At 46.5% G+C, this 17,606-nt stretch overlaps 1 protein-coding gene and 1 non-coding gene across 2 annotated transcripts in view; one reads left to right on the forward strand and one right to left on the reverse strand.

The window, feature by feature from the left end:
* The window catches only part of LOC141476742 (ras GTPase-activating protein 1-like), an 88,770-nt gene that overhangs the window by 63,637 nt on the left and 7,527 nt on the right, over positions 1 to 17,606 (reverse strand). The gene's annotated exons all lie outside the window — the stretch shown is intronic.
* LOC141476832 (U11 spliceosomal RNA) lies at positions 2,180 to 2,277 on the forward strand. The gene has a single exon (XR_012463690.1). It is a non-coding gene; the product is annotated as a U11 spliceosomal RNA (small nuclear RNA).

Genomic DNA, 17,606 nt, shown 5'->3' on the forward strand with positions numbered 1-17,606 from the left:
TGACAGGAACCTCATGCAGTTCAACAAGGGCAAGTCCAAAATCTTTCACCTGGGGAAGAATAACCCCAGGCACTAGTACACGTGCTGGGGGCTTACCAGCTGGAAAGTAGCTTTGCAGAAAAGGACCTGGGGGTCCTGGTGGACACCAGGTTGAACATGAGCCAGCAATGTGCCCTTGCCGCAAAGGAAGGCTAACAGTATCCTGGGCTGCATTAGGGGGGGTGTTGCCAGCAGGTTGGGGGACTCTATTCAGCACTGGTGAGGCCGCATCTGGAGTCCTGTGTCCAGTTTTGGGCTCCCCAGTACAGGAGAGACACGGACATGCTGGCGAAAGTCCAGGAAAGGGCCACAAAGATGATGAAGGGACTGGAGCACCTCTCCTATGAGGAAAGGCTGGAGCTGGAACTGTTTAGCCCAGAAAAGGCTCGGGGGGATCTCATCAAAACATATAAATACCTGAAGGGAGGGTGCAAAGACAACAGAGCCAGGCTCTTTTCGGTCTTGCCCAGTGACAGGACAAGGTGCAATGGGCGCTATCTAAAACACAGGAGGTTATGTCTGAACATAAGGAAACACTTTTTTCTTTTTTTTTTTTTTTACTATGAGGGTGACTGAGCACTGGGCACAGGTTGCCCAGAGAGGCAACCAGAGAGGTTGTAGAGTCCAAACATGCCAACAGTATTTCCCCTCAGTTTTCAATGCAACACAAATTTATTCTTTGGTATGGAGTATGGCTTTCAATAATTATTGTAAAACTATGCACTTTCAGAAAAATGTTGTTTTCTTCTTAGCTACCGAAATAAATGAATGCTGTAGAACTCTGGACTTGCTACCTGACAGACTCATCTGAAGAAACTATAACTTCACACTACATTGAGACAAAACATTTTTTACTTTCACTCAAACTACATTTATTTAATATTTCTCTACCCAGCTCTCTATCTTCAACTGTGGGTTCAGTTAAAGTTCGCTCACACAGCTAAGATTTACGTGCATCTGGAGCAACAGTGTGTGCCAGTAGCGACCTTGAGAGCAGGGGAGGATGAGAAACATAAGTTACACATCCTGAAGCTCATCCTGACAAAAACAGAACACAGTCTGGGAACCGAAACTTGTCCTGGTAGCAGAGTACCTGTTATTGTGATAAGCTCAGTAGAAGGTATTTTTGTAAGTCCATGATTGGGCATTACGAGGGGACTGGGTTTGTGTCTTAGTGTATATAAGTTTCTCTGTGTAGCAATAAAGGATGGGATTTGGATTCGCTTACTGCATGACCTACGAGTCCGTGATTTCTTCATACGCCACAAATGGTGCCCAAACAGGGTTAAAGATTCAGCACGACGGTGATCAAGGATCGGTGGCGTACCCCCGTGAGCCGGACGGAAGACGTTGATCACCAAGGAGCTCCTATATACTCATCGCTGCATGATATAAGGTTAGCACAGCGAGGGGCCGGGGAAGGTATTATTATAATGGGGCAGTCTGCGATGAAAGAGCAGCAGATACATAAAGCACTTTTAATGAAAATCGTTAAGGAACAAGGATTCAAGTTACAGCCTCTTAAGCTTGTACAGCTTTTAGTATGGATTCGGGATCATTGTCCGTGGTATCCCCCCAACGGGTCTTATGATCTTTCTGACTGGCAGAAAGTGGGAGAATGCTTGCAAGCGTGACTAATTACCGATCATGATGTTAATCCTGATAATATCGTTACGTGGCGTGTCATATATACGGCGTTAAGAACATTCCTCCCTACCGATAAAGTGTTTGCTAACTCAGATTTTCCACCTCTGCCGGCTGATTTATTAACTTTAGAGGATACAGCTCCGGCTGGTTCAGACCCTGATGCTGAGCCTGTCTGTGATTCAGCTCAGCAGCCGCAATTGCCGTTAGCTGCTACAGTAGAAGCAGCTGACGACTTAGACTCACAGATACCTGAGGATCCCTTCGATCCAGGTCCTATTGACTCTGATCAAGAGCCTGATTTGTACCCGCCTTTAACTCCGGTTAAAGCTATGGTGGCTTCTGCACCAACCACGGAACAGATCTTGCAAAATACTAAATGAATGACTGTTAGTCGTGCCTCCGTTATGCGTCCGCCGCCTTATGCTCCTTCTCTAGACATGCCTCCTAATGATTCTCACGATAAGGCAAGAAGGGATTTCGTGGAAGAGTGTAGAAAAAGGGCTTCTGCTGTGCGTGGCACGGGGGGGCCACGCGGCCGCCCCCGCGGAATCAACATCAAGAGATTTCAGAACTGTCATTTGCGAGTATCCGACAGGGAGCACAAGAGCCTTACATAGAATTCATAGACCGCTTGCAAACAGCTATTTCTCGACAGATTGAACTTCCAGCAGCTGCTGAACTTTTATTAATGCAATTAGCAGTGGAAAATGCTAACAATGAATGCCGCAGGGCTTTAGACCCTATACGTGGCAAGGCCACCACTTTGAATGAACTTATTAAAGCGTGTCAGCATGTAGGAACGGAAGAGCGCAGGTTTGAGATGTTAGCGACGGCATTGGCTCAACAACTAACCGTGGCTCGTGCTGCTATTAAATGTTTTTCGTGTGGGCAGGACGGATACATGAGAAAGGGTTGCCCAAAACGAAGGGGAGAAAGGGATAAGACTCCGAATGAATTATGTCCTCGGTGCCAGAAAGGATATCATTGGAGCAATCAATGTCGCTCTAAATTTGATAAAAATGGTAATCCCTTACCCTGTCCGTGGTCGGGAAATGCCAAGAGGGGCGCGCGGTCCGGTGCCCCACGCAATCCCAACAGGGCCCAAGGGCAGATGCTGCAATTAGCACCACAGCAGGGGAATGGACAAGCAATGCAGGCATCATCCCCCGCCGTGCCACCCCCGGGAGTGCTGGGCTGGACGTGGCAACTGTCGCCACAACAAACGTAAATGATACTTCTGTGCGCCTGATATCGACGGGACTGCAAGGGCCGCTGCCTTTTAACGGACATGCTTTGTTACTGGGCCGGTCTTCTACTACAAAGATGGGTTTGTTTGTTTTACCTGGGATTATTGATAGTGACTATCGGGGAGAAATTAAAATCATGGTATGGACTCCGAATCCTCCCTGTACCATACCAGCAGGTGAACGCATTGCTCAATTAATACCTCTCCCTAGTTTGTCTCCCTTAACAGACGACACTGCTGCATCGGCACCGATCCGTGGAGCTGGAGGTTTCGGGAGTACAGGATCCCCACAGATTTATTGGACTCAGCAGATCACGACTCAACAACCCTTTCTTACTTGTCGACTTAATGGTAAAGATTTTTCAGGGTTGGTAGATACTGGAGCGGATATTTCTATCATCCGTAAGTCTGACTGGCTGTCTGAATGGCCTGTTGTGGACACGGCTGCTTTAATTACTGGGGTGGGAGGAACTCAGCTTCCTCAACAATCACTGCAATCCCTGCTGGTTGAAGGACCGGATGGGAAAATAGCTAAATTGAAACCATACATTCTACCTACCAGTACCCTGTACATTATGGGGCCGTGACTTGATTTCACAATGGGGTTTGCTTTTAACGACGCATTTTTGACTGGGGTCGCTGATGTCCAACCGCGGCTCAAACTTACGTGGTTAACCAATTCCCCTGTTTGGGTTGATCAGGGGCCCCTCAGAGGTGAGCGGTTGGAGCGAGCGCGAGAGCTGGTTGCAGAACAATTGCAGTTAGGACATATTGTCCCTTCTACAAGCCCATGGAATACTCCAATTTTTGTAATACCTAAGAAATCGGGCAAATGGCGATTATTGCAGGATTTACGGGCAGTTAATGCTGTTATAGCTCCAATGGGTGCACTGCAATCGGGACTGCCGAATCCTGCAATGATACCACAATCTTGGAATCTTCTTGTCATTGATTTAAAGGATTGTTTCTTTATAATTTTTCTGCATCCTGATGATTGTCCACATTTTGCCTTTTCTGTGCCTTCTATTAACAATGAAGGGCCTATGGAGAGATATCATTGGGTAGTGCTTCCTCAAGGCATGAAAAATAGTCCAACTATTTGTCAATTTGTTGTTTATTCTGCTTTGAAACCAGTGAAAACGCAATTTCCTACCCTGTTGTTTTATCATTACATGGATGATATTTTAATTGCTGCGCCTGATGAGTTTCAGTTACAATCTGCGTTTGCCCAGGTGAAATTAGCCATGGAACGCTACGGACTTCGGATTGCACCTGAGAAGGTACAGTCTATACCACCTTGGAAATATCTGGGTTGGCAAATCTTAGATAAAACCATTATTCCACAACCCATACGAATTGTCAATACAGTAACTACATTGAATGAGTTACAAAAATTATTGGGAACCCTTAATTGGCTACGACCTTTATTGGGGATTTCTACAGAATTATTCTCTCCCCTGTTTGACCTTTTGCAAGGCGATTCTGATTCGTCATCCCCAAGATCGATTACCGGGGAAGCTTCAGAAGCATTGCAGATTGTGGCAGAAAGGGTTAATACAGCCTTTGCATCCAGGTATGATTTAAATTTACCTTTCCGTCTATTTTTAATCCCTAATTCTTTCCAGCCGTATGCGCTTATTGGCCAATGGGATGAAAAGGAACAACAGCTAGTTGTACTAGAATGGGTTTTCCTTCCTCATTCATTTTCAAAAACTGTAACTACTTTGCTTGAGATGTTTGTGAGATTAATTTCTACAGGTCGACTGCGATGCCAGCAACTTCGAGGAACTGATCCGGATTTCATTCATATGTACATCACGAAGGAAGATTTTACGGTAATGCTTCGTGAGAGTTTATCTTTACAGGCAGCCTTTGCGGACTACCTTGGCAAAATACTTTATACTCTGCCGAAGCACCGTCTGCTTAACTCCCTAAAAGATGTTCCTCTGCAGCCTCTTTTTTTTTACAGCAATCTTCGTCAGTCCCTAATGTCGGAACGGCATTCATTGACGGCTCTGGAAGAACGGGCAAGGCTGCTGTTGTCTGGCAAGAGGCCACACGTGGGTGGCAAAACTCCGTTGTTTTTCAGTCGGGTTCTACTCAATTGGTTGAGCTTGCAGCTGCCATCCATGCATTCAGTTTATTTGCTGCTGAACCCCTTAATGTTGTCACTGACTCTGCCTATGTCTTTGGTATTATACGAAGATTAGAAAAATCCTTTTTAAAGGAAGTTGCAAATCAGGACTTGTTTGAGCTCCTCTCCAGACTGTATACACTGATTTCACGGAGAGCTCATTCTTATTTTGTGTCTCATTTACGTTCTCACACTACATTGCCTGGGCCTATGGTTGAAGGTAATGCTGTTGCCGATTCTTTTACCATGACTGTTGTGGTACCTAAGAAACTTCAACAGGCTCAACTCTCCCATGAATTTTATCATCAGAACGCCAAGGCACTCTCCAAGGATTTCCAGCTTACACTGCAGCAGGCACGAGAAATTGTCTCTGCCTGTCCAGATTGCCAGCGTCTCCTGCCGCTTCCTACACAGACTGGATCCAATCCTCGTGGATTGCAGCCCAATGAACTATGGCAAACTGATGTTACCCATATTTCTGCCTTTGGAGTTTTTCGCTTTGTACATGTTACTGTTGACACCTTTTCTGGGTTTATTGTTGCTTCTGCACACAGGGGCGAAAAGGCTAAAGATGTCTGTCGCCATTGGCTTCGTGCAATTGCTGTTTTAGGTATTCCACAGAAAATTAAGACTGATAACAGGCCAGGCTATGTCGCCAGACAGACGAAAGCCTTTTTAGCTGAGTGGGGTATCCTGCACGTTACAGGTATTCCCCATTCTCCGACTGGTCAAGCAATTATAGAGCGTTCTCATCTTACTCTGAAAAACATGCTTCATAAACAAAAAAGGGGGAATCCCCTGGGTATCACACCTCAGGAACAATTAGATAAAGCCACTTATGTTCTAAATTTTTTGAATCTTACACGTGCTGACAATTTGACTGCTAATCGACGGCGATATGGTTTGCCGGATCAGACAAATATGAAGCCTACTGTATTTTATAAAGACTTACAATCAGGACAATGGATGGGTCCAGTACCCTTGTTGTCATGGGGACGTGGTTATGGTTGTGTTTCTTTATCCACAGGACCATACTGGTTACCTGCGAAAAATATCAAGCCTGCCAACACTATACAGAAAGACGCAGAATCTGTTGAAGACGTCTCTCAAGGCGAAGATAAAGAGGAAGATTCTAATCTTCCTCAGGTTTAATCATGTCGCATGTGTCTCGCATTATCATATGTATGTTGCGTAGCTCAGTAACTAGAGCTTATGTCTATTGGGCGCATGTTTTAGACCTGCCTGTGTTTAGGCCTCTCACATGGTGGGATCTAGTGTCACCTTTAAGTAATAATGACACAAGATGGATGAGAGGAGTTTGATTACCACCATCTTGCGACGATCTTAACAATTCCTTTGAGACTAGCCAGATATTTTATAGTGACTTACATGTGTGTCACATGGGCCAATGTTACTAGGCCCGAGAATCAATCTCCTTATATAAATTTTACTATTCAGTTACATCTTATTGGATTAAAATTAAATGGCAAAACTAATTACACTATGGTCACTCTGCCAAGTCCAAGCAATACCGAGGAGGAAGGTATTATCCCATGTTTGTCCTATTTTCCAGCATGCAACATGCAAAATTGCAAGATCTACAACAATTGGCTCAGAGACCGTGTCTGAGGTTGTATCCTCAAAGACAAAATTTGTCATTTGGGTTTGTTATTGACTGGGGTCCTCACAGCACCTTTTGGAATCAAAAATACAATTGTTTAGCATTATCTTTTAGTGAGGATAATGCAAGCCTTATTTGGCATGATGGGAAATGGCAGGACCTTTGATTCTAAGGACAATCATTCTAGCATTAAAACAGATCTATGGAGATTAGTTTTGCCAGGTTTAACACGAACTGTATATCAGTTGTATATGCAGAAAAGAATAGTTGTTATGCAGTTAAGTTAATAGTTGAATGCAGTTAAGAAGCATTAGGGAATGCGAAAGTGAAATAGACTGGTGGAGCCGTACCCTGAGGCAAAGGCAGCAAGAAGAGGCTCTAATAAAAGTAGATGATCCCCTCCCGCCCTGTCACCGGGCAGAGAGAGGGGACTTAATAGAAAGGGGGGAATGGAGGCTGGTCCTTCCTCGGAGAGGCAAGCGGAACCCCCAACAGCCTCCCTCATCTTCCCAGTTGCATTTGCATAATAGGTTCAGAGGACGAGGTAAATGAGAATGGAGAGGACGATCTACCCAGTGAGGCACCCAGGACTAGTCACCCACCCCCCATGCCTCAGGACCTCATCAACTAAGAAAAAAAGAAAGGTGATTGTAATAGGTGACTCCCTTCTGAGTGGAACAGAGGGCCCAATCTGTAGACCAGACCCGTCCCACGGGGAAGTCACCTGCCTCCCTGGGGCCAGGATTAAGGATATACAGAGGGAAATTCACTCCCTGGTTCAGCCCTCAGATTATTACCCACTACTGATATTTCACGTAGGCAATGATGAGGTAGCTACCAGAAGCCTAAAGGCAATGAAAAGGGACTTCAGAGTGCTGGGACGACTGGTCAAGGGATCAGGAGCACAAGTGGTGTTCTCTTCTATCCCACCAGTCACAGGGATGGATGAAGGGATAAATAGGAAGAATCAACAGATCAACTCATGGCTAAAAGACTGGTGTAAACGGCAGGACTTTGGATTCTTTGATCATGGGCTGATCTACAGGTCACCAGGCATGCTGGCAGCAGGTGGGGGAAGCCTAACCCAAAGGGGAAAAAGGATATTGGGACAAGAATTAGCAGGGCTCATTGAGAGAGCTTTAAACTAGATTTGAAGGGGGACGGGGTTGGAACCAGGGTTACTGAAGTGGTGCCCGGGAGTAGCGTGCCAGTGCTAGTAGGTAAAGGTGCCAGCAAGGCCTTGCAACCTGTTGCAGCAGTTGATGAGGGAGAGAAAGACACATGTGGCAGTGAAGACATGAGGAGTAGTGATAAGATGGTAACTGCAGAAATGTCTGCACACGGACAGGTGGGAATTAGTGCTTGCCCTCCCAGCAAAATAGTGGGACGATTAGCCCAGCTGAAGTGCATCTACATGAATGCACGCAGCATGGGCAACAAACAGGAGGAGCTGGAGGCCATCGTAAAAAATATGATCTAGTTGCCATCACGGAAACGTGGTGGGAGGACTCGCATAACTGGAGTGCTGTGATTGATGGCTACCAACTTTTCAGAAGGGACAGGCAAGGAAAGAGAGGTGGTGGGGTGGCCCTTTATGTTAAGAGCAGTATTGTATGCCTCGAACTTAGCAATACGCACGATGACAACGTTGAGTGTCTATGGATAAGAATCAAGGGGAAGACCAATAAGGCAGACATCGTGGTGGGAGTTTGTTATAGACCCCCAAACCAGGATATAAAGGTTGATGAAATATTCTATAAGCAGCTGGCAGAGGCCTCACGATCACTCTCCCTTGTACTCATGGGGGACTTCAACTTCCCAGGTATCTGCTGGAAATATAACACAGCAGAGAGGCAACAGTCCTGGAGATTCTTGGAGTGCGTGGAAGACAACTTCCTAACGCAGCTGGTGAGGGAACCGACTAGGGAAAGTGCCCTACTGGACCTGCTGATAGTTAACTCAGAAGGTCTTGTGGGGGATGTAAACGTTGGAGGTCGTCTTGGACAGAGTGATCACGAAATGATACAATTTTCAATTCTTGCTGAAGCAAGGAGGGGGGCCAGCAAAACTGCCACCTTGGACTTCCGAAGGGCAGACTTTGGCCTCTTCAGGAGCATGGTTGAAAGAGTCCCTTGGGAGACAGTCCTGAAGGGCAAAGGTGCCCAGGAAGGCTGGTCGTACTTCAAGAAGGCACTCTTAAAAGCGCAGGAAAGAGCCATACCCAAGTCCCAAAAAACAAGCAGGAAGGGAAGAAGACCAGCCTGGCTAAATAGAGAGCTTTGGCTGGAGCTCAGGAACAAAAAGAAGGTTTATGATCTTTGGAAAAGGGGCCTGGCAGGCAAGGAGAAATACCAGGAAGCGGTGAAGATATGCGGGGGGAAAATTAGAAGGGCCAAGGCTCAAGCTGAGCTCATCTTGGCCACTACAGTTAAGAATAACAAAAAGGGTTTTTTTCGGTATGTAAACAGTAAAAGGAAGATTAGGGATAATGTGGGCCCACTGATGAATGAGATGGGCACCCTAGTGGTGGAAGACACGGAGAAAGCAGAGTTGCCGAATGCCGCCTTTTCTTCAGTCTTCACCGCTAAGGCTGCCCCTCATGAATCTCTGGCCTTGGAGGCAAGGGGGAGGGTATGGAGAGAGGAAGTTTTTCCTCCAGTAGAGGAGGACCAGGTTCGGGACCACTTGGCCAAACTGGACATTCATAAGTCCATGGGCCCTGATGGGATGCACCCGCGAGTGCTGAGAGAGCTGGCAGATGTTATCGCTGGGCCACTCTCTATCATCTTTGAAAGGTCATGGAGAACAGGAGAGGTGCCTGAAGACTGGAGGAAGGCCAACATCACTCCAGTCTTCAAAAAGGGCAAGAAGGAGGACCCTGGGAACCACAGACCAGTTAGTCTCACCTCCATCCCTGGGAAGGTAATGGAGAGACTCATTCTAGATGTCATCTCCAAACAAGTTGAAGAGCGGGGGGTTATTGGAAGTGGGCAACATGGGTTTACCAAGGGTAAATCATGTTTGACCAATCTGATAGCTTTCTACGATGCTATAACTGGTTGGTTGGATGAGGGGAGGGCAGCAGATGTCATCTACCTTGACTTCAGCAAGGCTTTTGACACTGTCTCCCATAACATCCTCATTGGGAAACTAAGGAAATGTGGGCTGGATGAGGGGACAGTGAGGTGGATTGATAACTGGCTGTGTGACAGGACCCAAAGGGTAATGATTAATGGAGCAGGTTCAAGCTGGAGGCCTGTAACCAGTGGTGTCCCCCAGGGGTCAATACTTGGTCCAGTCCTGTTCAACATATTCATCAGTGACCTGGACTAGGGGACCGAGTGTATCCTCAGCAAGTTTGCTCATGATACCAAACTGGGAGGGGTGGCTGACACCCCGGAGGGCCGTGCTGCCGTCCAGCGAGACCTGGACAGGCTGGAGAGCTGGGCAAGGAAGAACCTCATGAGGTTCAACAGGGAAAAGTGTAGGGTCCTGCACCTGGGGAAGAAGAATGTCAGGCACTAATACAGGTTAGGCGTGGACCTGCTGGAGTCAAGTTCCGAAGAGAAAGATCCGGGGGTCCTGGTAGACAGCAAAATGACAATGAGCAAGCAGTGTGCTCTTGTGGCCAGGAAGGCCAACGGAATCCTGGGCTGCATAGGGAAGAGTGTGGCTAGTAGGTCGAGGGAAGTCATTCTCCCCCTCTACTCTGCACTGGTGAGGCCACAACTGGAATACTGCATCCAGTTCTGGGCTCCCCAGTTCAAGAGGGACAGGGAACTACTGGAAAGAGTCCAGCGAAGGGCAACGAGGATGATTCAAGGATTGGAGCATCTCCCTTATGAAGAAAGGCTGAGAGAGCTGGGACTCTTTAGCCTGGAGAGGAGAAGGCTGAGGGGAGACCTTATCAACGCTTACAAGTATCTAAAGGGTGGGTTGAAGGAGGAGGGAGCCGGACTCTTTTCAGTGGTTGCCAGTGAGAGGACGAGGGGCAACGGGCACAAGTTGGAACATAGGAGGTTCCACTCAAATATGAGAAAAAACTTCTTCACGGTGAGGGTGACAGAGCCCTGGAACAGGCTGCCCAGGGAGGTTGTGGAGTCCCCTTCTTTGGAGATTTTCAAGACCCGCCTGGATGCAGTCCTGAGTGACGTGCTCTGACATGCTCTGGGCAATCCTGCTTCAGCAGGGGAGTTGGACTAGATGATCTCTATGGTCCCTTCCAACTCTAAAAATTCAGTGAAATTCAGTGAAAAATATTACCTTAATCAATCTGATGGGTTTTGCATTGTGCTAACATAACTGTGTGTACTACTCACCCATATGTATTCGCATTAGCTTGTAATCTTAATGTAACCTTTAATGATAGTTTGTATTCATTAGAAGCACAATCCTTTTCTTTAAGAATTGTATTACACGTTGATTTAGCGTTAGGAAATTATATGACTATTGTTCTTTTAGAAGATGGCCAGAAGCATGGATACCTGTTAATTTTACATGTGAATGGGAAGAGCAAGATGATATAGGTTATTTAGTTAGACTTCTTAAGGATGAAGTTGAAAATACCGAAAAGAGAGTTAAGTGTTTTCTTGAGTGGTTAATTTTTGCTATAGTACATGATTACAGGCCCTTGAAGATGCTTTGCTCTTTTTGTTTAATTTTCTTTCTTTTTGGGTTCCTAGGTTCAGTTATTAATTAGACACGTGGTATTCAGTGCCAGGTTGTGATGACCCTTGCTTTGATTTCTATTCTAACTAATAAAGGAGGGGGAGATGTGGGTTCAGTTAAAGTTCGCTCACACAGCTAAGATTTACGTGCATCTGGAGCAACAGTGTGTGCCAGTAGCGACCTTGAGAGCAGGGGAGGATGAGAAACATAAGTTTCACATCCTGAAGCTCATCCTGACAAAAACAGAACACAGTCTGGGAACCGAAACTTGTCCTGGTAGCAGAGTACCTGTTATTGTGATAAGCTCAGTAGAAGGTAGAAAATATTTTTGTAAGTCCATGATTGGGCATTACGAGGGGACTGGGTTTGTGTCTTAGTGTATATAAGTTTCTCTGTGTAGCAATAAAGGATGGGATTTGGATTCGCTTACTGCATGACCTACGAGTCCGTGATTTCTTCATACGCCACATTCAACTGCTTTTTCTCACTAATATGTTGCCTCAACAGATACCAAGAGTGACTGTAAGAATACATCTACTGTGGGTAGGATTTTTGTTTTAACAAGACAGTATTTTGACAACCTATTTCATCTTGTAAGGTTAATATCTTTTGATTTCAACCGATTTCCATTTCAAACTGATAATCACTGCTTAAAGAAACACCATATGAAAATATGAATTGTGTTGGAATATACTGGAACTGCTTCTGCCATCTTAATGCAATGCTAAGATATATCTCGTCAATTTAAGGTTTTTATTCAAATACATAAACAAACTATTTCACATATCACCGGTTTACTACTAAATTAAGTATCATTCATTCATTAATTTTGTAGGTATTTCAGACTGCCATCAACCTCTGGCAGTGAGTTTTGCAGATGGGGTAGAGAGTGCAGAAAAAAAGACCAGAACACACACAGAATTGCCCACTCTATTCCCTAGCATCCTGTGCCTCCCACCTACCATTAAGCTACAGCATAAACATGTGTCCTGGGTTGAGAGACACAGGACTAACTTTTCTTCTAATGATGGGGAATTGCACTTTTAGAAGACTCTAGTGTCTGAATTTGTGAAAATATTTACTTTATAGCCAGCCAGGCTCTGTGGGATTCAAGGTCTCAGTGTTTTCGAGCCTTGCCAGGTGCAGGGACAAGGAGGAGCAAGGCCTGGGCATTTGACCCAGGCTGGCCAACAGGATTATTTCATACCATGAACGTCACATCCAATATAAATTAGAAAAGTTTGCTGCGTAGCTCGCTCTCTCCCTTGATGGTGGCAGTCCAGACAACTCCTTGCCCCGGTGCCAGAACCCCTGAGGCCTTCCCTTCCTCCCGAAGCCATTGCGCTCGCAGTGTCCGATATTCGCTGTCCACTGCTGGGAGTGCACAGCTTCCTGCTGATAGAATTGGCTGAGTATAATTCCTGTATATCTTATATCAGTATCGGGATTAATACTGGTTCTTTAGTATTATTGTTAATTATTTAGTCTTAGTCTATTAAATGTATTTATATTTCAACCCTCGTGTTTCTTTGTGTTCCCCGATTCCCCTTTCCGGGTGGGGAGGGGTCATCGGGTGATAGAATAATTGTCTAACGACAATAGATTGTTATGGGTTCTCTCAAAGTATAACAAATTTGGTGCCCATCGTGATATCTTAACAAATTTGGCACCTAATGTGGTTTTTTAATGAATTTGGTGTATAACATGGTATTTTAACAAAGTTTGGCATGCAGCGTGGTATTTTAACGGCCTTGATACTTAACATGATAATTTGCACATAATTTAAATAGTGCTCGGAGAATCAGAGGCCTTAATTTGAGGGTTCTGAAGGGTTGAAGTTGTAAACAGATTTGATCGGATTTGTAAAACAGTCATTATGGATCTGTTGGAGTTGTTTCAAAGTACTGTAAGCGGAGTTCTCTGGTATCTCTGTGCAGCTGTATGTGGGCAGCTATGGGAGTGGTGCAAGAGTTTGTTGCCATTTCTCATTGGTTTAGGGAAGCTTATCATTTCTAAATGTGGAGTTAAAAACATTGCTTTGTTATTTTGTGTGGCGGTATTTTGCTATGTTATTGGGTCTTTTGTAATCGTTCTGTTTTTTGTCACTTATGTAATTGCATCTCGCGAATCGCCGCGGTTAGAATCACCTCAGAATGGGGGAAGATCCTTTTTGGGCATTGTGCATAATTACACCTTGGGTTATATTACGGGCCATTTAGTGAGGGGGGGGATATCTTTTGAGGATTTGTATGTTCCGGTAGCGTCAATAGTAACAGTTTTTGAGAGTTTGAAATACCCTTGGAATGTTTTGGTCATTGTGCTTATATTGTTAATTGTTGCGGGCTTGTTCTTTTTTATGGGCTGGATTTGCGGTAGAAGGAAGCGTCCGATAGAGATCCCACCGGCCCCCCCGACAGACATTGCTCCTTTAGAGAACCTGCTGGCCTCCCCCACAGTCAGTGCTCCTGTGCAGCCCCCGCAGGCTCCTGCAGCAGATGTTCCTCCCGTGCAGACCCCACCGGCCCCCCCGACAGACATCACGCCCGTGCAGACACCGCTAGTCCCCGCGACAACTACTGTGCCTGTACAGACCCCACCGGCCCCCCCGACAGACATCAAGCCCGTGCAGACACCGCCAGTCCCCGTGACAACTGCTGTGCCAGTCCCCGTGACAACTGCTGTGCCTGTTCAGACCCAGCCGACCCCCGCAACTGACATCACACCCGTGCAGACCTCGCCAGCCCTCCCGACAGACCCTGATCTTATCCAGACCATGCTGGCTCTCATGACAAGACCTGCAGCTGCACCAGGTACTGAATCTACTTTGACTTTGGTGATGGATGATGCAGCTGATCTACAGACTCAATCAGTGCCAGTGTCAGTCAACCCTGTACATAAGAGGAAACGTGCAGTAGCATCAGATGACAATGGTCAACCAGGGACATCAGGCAATACAGTAACAGAGGAAACTACTCGATCATTAACCCTAACTGAGCTGCGAGACATACGTAAGGATTACAGCTGTCAGGAAGGCGAGCAAGTGATTCCTTGGCTGCTCCGATGCTGGGACACTGGGGCTGATAGTTTGGACTTAGATGGTAGAGAAGCCAAGCGGCTAGCACCATTAGCTAGAGAATCAGGTATTGACAGAGCTCTTGGAAGACCACCACAATCCCTCACCCTCTGGAGGCGACTCCTGTTAAGTGTGAGGAGCAGGTATCCCTATAGGGACGATATCATGTACCAGCCATCCAAGTGGACAACTACTGAGAGAGGTGTTAAGAATCTGAGGGAAATAGCTGTGCAGGAGATGATTTTCAGTGACTTGGACGACCTGCAGACATCATTAGATCCAGATGCGCTCAAAATTACTGGACCCGTTTGGCGCAAGTGGGTACTGAGTGCACCAGCAGCATATGCTAATGTATTGGCATTATTTTGCTGGAGAGATGATGAGGCACCGACAGTGGGTGATATGGATGCTCGAATGCAGCATTATGCAAATAATCTTCTTTCTGCCCCACAGGCCAGTGTCTCAGTGCTGAAGAAATCATTTGGCAAGGCCAATATCTCAGGTGGGGACAAACACTTCCCTACTAAACCTGGTCGAGAGAAGCAAAGCACACCACGACACATCCTGTGGTCTACCCTGCGTAATCAGGGAGAAAACATGAGGAATTGGGATGGAAAACCTACTTCAGCTTTACAGACACATGTACGCGAGGTGTGGAGTAAGACACCTCCCAGGAGGGGTTCTTCCAGGAGAAGTGCTGCTCCAGTTTCCAGAGAAAAGTCCCCTAGAAGGCAGAGATGGGCCTCGGAGCCTGATTTACGACACGCAACTGTCACAGATGGAAGTGGCAGGCCCTCTCATCAAAACTAGGGTTGCCCTGCCTCCAGCCAGGGGGAGGAGAGGGACAATCGAGTTTATTGGACTGTGTGGCCTGGCACATCAGAACCACAAAAGTATAGGGCCCTGGTGGACACTGGTGCACAGTGCACCGTAATGCCATCAAATCACATAGGGGGAGAATCTGTCACTATTGCTGGAGTGACAGGAGGATCTCAAGACCTGACTGTACTGGAGGCCGAAGTGAGCCTAACTGGGAATAAATGGGAAAAGTTCCCCATTGTGACTGGCCCGGATGCACCATGCATTCTTGGCATAGATTACCTCAGGAAAGGGTATTTTAAGGACCCGAGGGGCTACCGGTGGGCGTTTGGTGTAGCGGCGGCGGAGACGGAGAAAGTTGTGCAACTGTCTACATTGCCTGGCCTGTCAGAGGACCCTTCTATTGTAGGGCTGCTGAAGGGTCGAGGAACAAAATGTGCCCATTGCTACTACAACGGTGCATAGGCGACAATATCGCACTAATCGAGATTCTTTGCTCCCTATTCAGCAATTGATTCGTCAGCTGGAAAGCCAAGGGGTGATCAGTAAGACTCGCTCACCCTTTAATAGTCCCATATGGCCAGTGCGAAAGCCTAATGGGGAATGGAGATTGACAGTAGACTATCGTGGCTTGAATGAAGTCACACCACCATTGAGTGCTGCCGTCCCAGATACGTTAGAACTTCACTATGAACTGGAGTCAAAAGAGGCTAAATGGTATGCTACAATTGACATTGCTAATGCTTTTTTCTCTATTCCTTTAGCAGCAGAGTGCAGGCCACAGTTTGCTTTCACCTGGAGGGGCGTCCAGTACACCTGGAATCGATTGCCCCAAGGGTGGAAACACAGTCCTACTATTTGCCACGGACTGATCCAGACTGCACTGGAGAAGGGTGGAGCTCCAGAACACCTGCAATACATCGACAACATCATTGTATGGGGTGATACAGCAGAAGAAGTTTTTGAGAAGGGAGAGAAGGTAATTCGAATCCTTCTGGAAGCCGGTTTTGCCATCAAACGAGGTAAGGTTAAGGGACCTGCACAGGAGATTCAGTTTTTAGGAATTAAGTGGCAAGATGGGCGTCGCCAGATCCCAATGGATGTGATTAACAAAATAACAGCTGTGTCACCACCTACTAACAAAAAGGAAACACAAACCTTCTTAGGCATTGTGGGTTTCTGGAGAATGCATATTCCTGGTTACAGTCAGATTGTGAGCCCTCTCTATGAAGTGACTAGAAAGAAGAATGATTTTAAATGGGGCCCTGAGCAGCAATCAGCCTTTGAGCAGATTAAACGGGAGATTGTTCATGCAGTAGCCCTTGGGCCAGTCCAAACCGGACAAGATGTAAAAAATGTGCTGTACACCGCAGCCGGGGAGAATGGCCCTACCTGGAGTCTCTGGCAAAGAGCACCTGGAGAGACTCGAGGCTGACCCCTAGGGTTTTGGAGTCGAGCATATAGAGGATCAGAGGATCGCTATACTACCACTGAGAAAGAGAGATTAGCGGCATATGAAGGAGTTTGAGCTGCTTTGGAGGTAATTGGTACTGAAGCACAGCTTCTCCTGGCACCTCGGTTGCCAGTGTTAAACTGGATGTTCAAAGGGAAGACTCCTTCCACACATCACGCAACTGATGCAACGTGGAGTAAGTGGGTAGCACTAATTACTCAGCAAGCTCGAATAGGGAACCCCAATCGTCCAGGAATTCTGGAGGTAATCATGGATTGGCCATAAGGCACAGATTTTGGAGGATCCCCAGAGGAGAGAGTGGTGCGGGCTGAGGAGGCACCGCCATATAATCAGTTATTGGAAAACGAGAGGCGATACGCGCTGTTCACTGATGGATCTTGTCGTATTGGAGGAAACCAGCGAAGGTGGAAAGCTGCTGTGTGGAGTCCTACTCGACGAGTCGCAGAAGCGACTGACGGAGTGGGTGAGTCGAGTCAGTTTGCAGAAGTGAAAGCCATCCGGTTGGCTTTAGATATTGCTGAGAGAGAAAAGTGGCCGGTACTTTATCTTTATACTGACTCGTGGATGGCGGCACATGCATTATGGGGGTGGTTAAAGCAATGGAAAAAGAGCAACTGGCAGCGCAGAGGTAAACCCATCTGGGCTGCTGACTTGTGGCAAGATATTGCTGTCCGATTAGAAAAGCTGTCTGTGAAGGTACGACATGTAGATGCCCATATACCTAAGAGTCGGGCCACTGAGGAACAACAAAACAATCATCAGGTGGATCAGGCTGCTAAGATTAAAGTGTCCCAAGTAGACTTGGACTGGCAACGTAAGAGTGAATTGTTTTTAGCTCGGTGGGCTCATGACACTTCAGGTCATCAAGGAAGAGATGCAACATAT

This window comes from Numenius arquata, chromosome W, assembly GCF_964106895.1.
Source record: "Numenius arquata chromosome W, bNumArq3.hap1.1, whole genome shotgun sequence".
NCBI lineage: Eukaryota > Metazoa > Chordata > Aves > Charadriiformes > Scolopacidae > Numenius > Numenius arquata.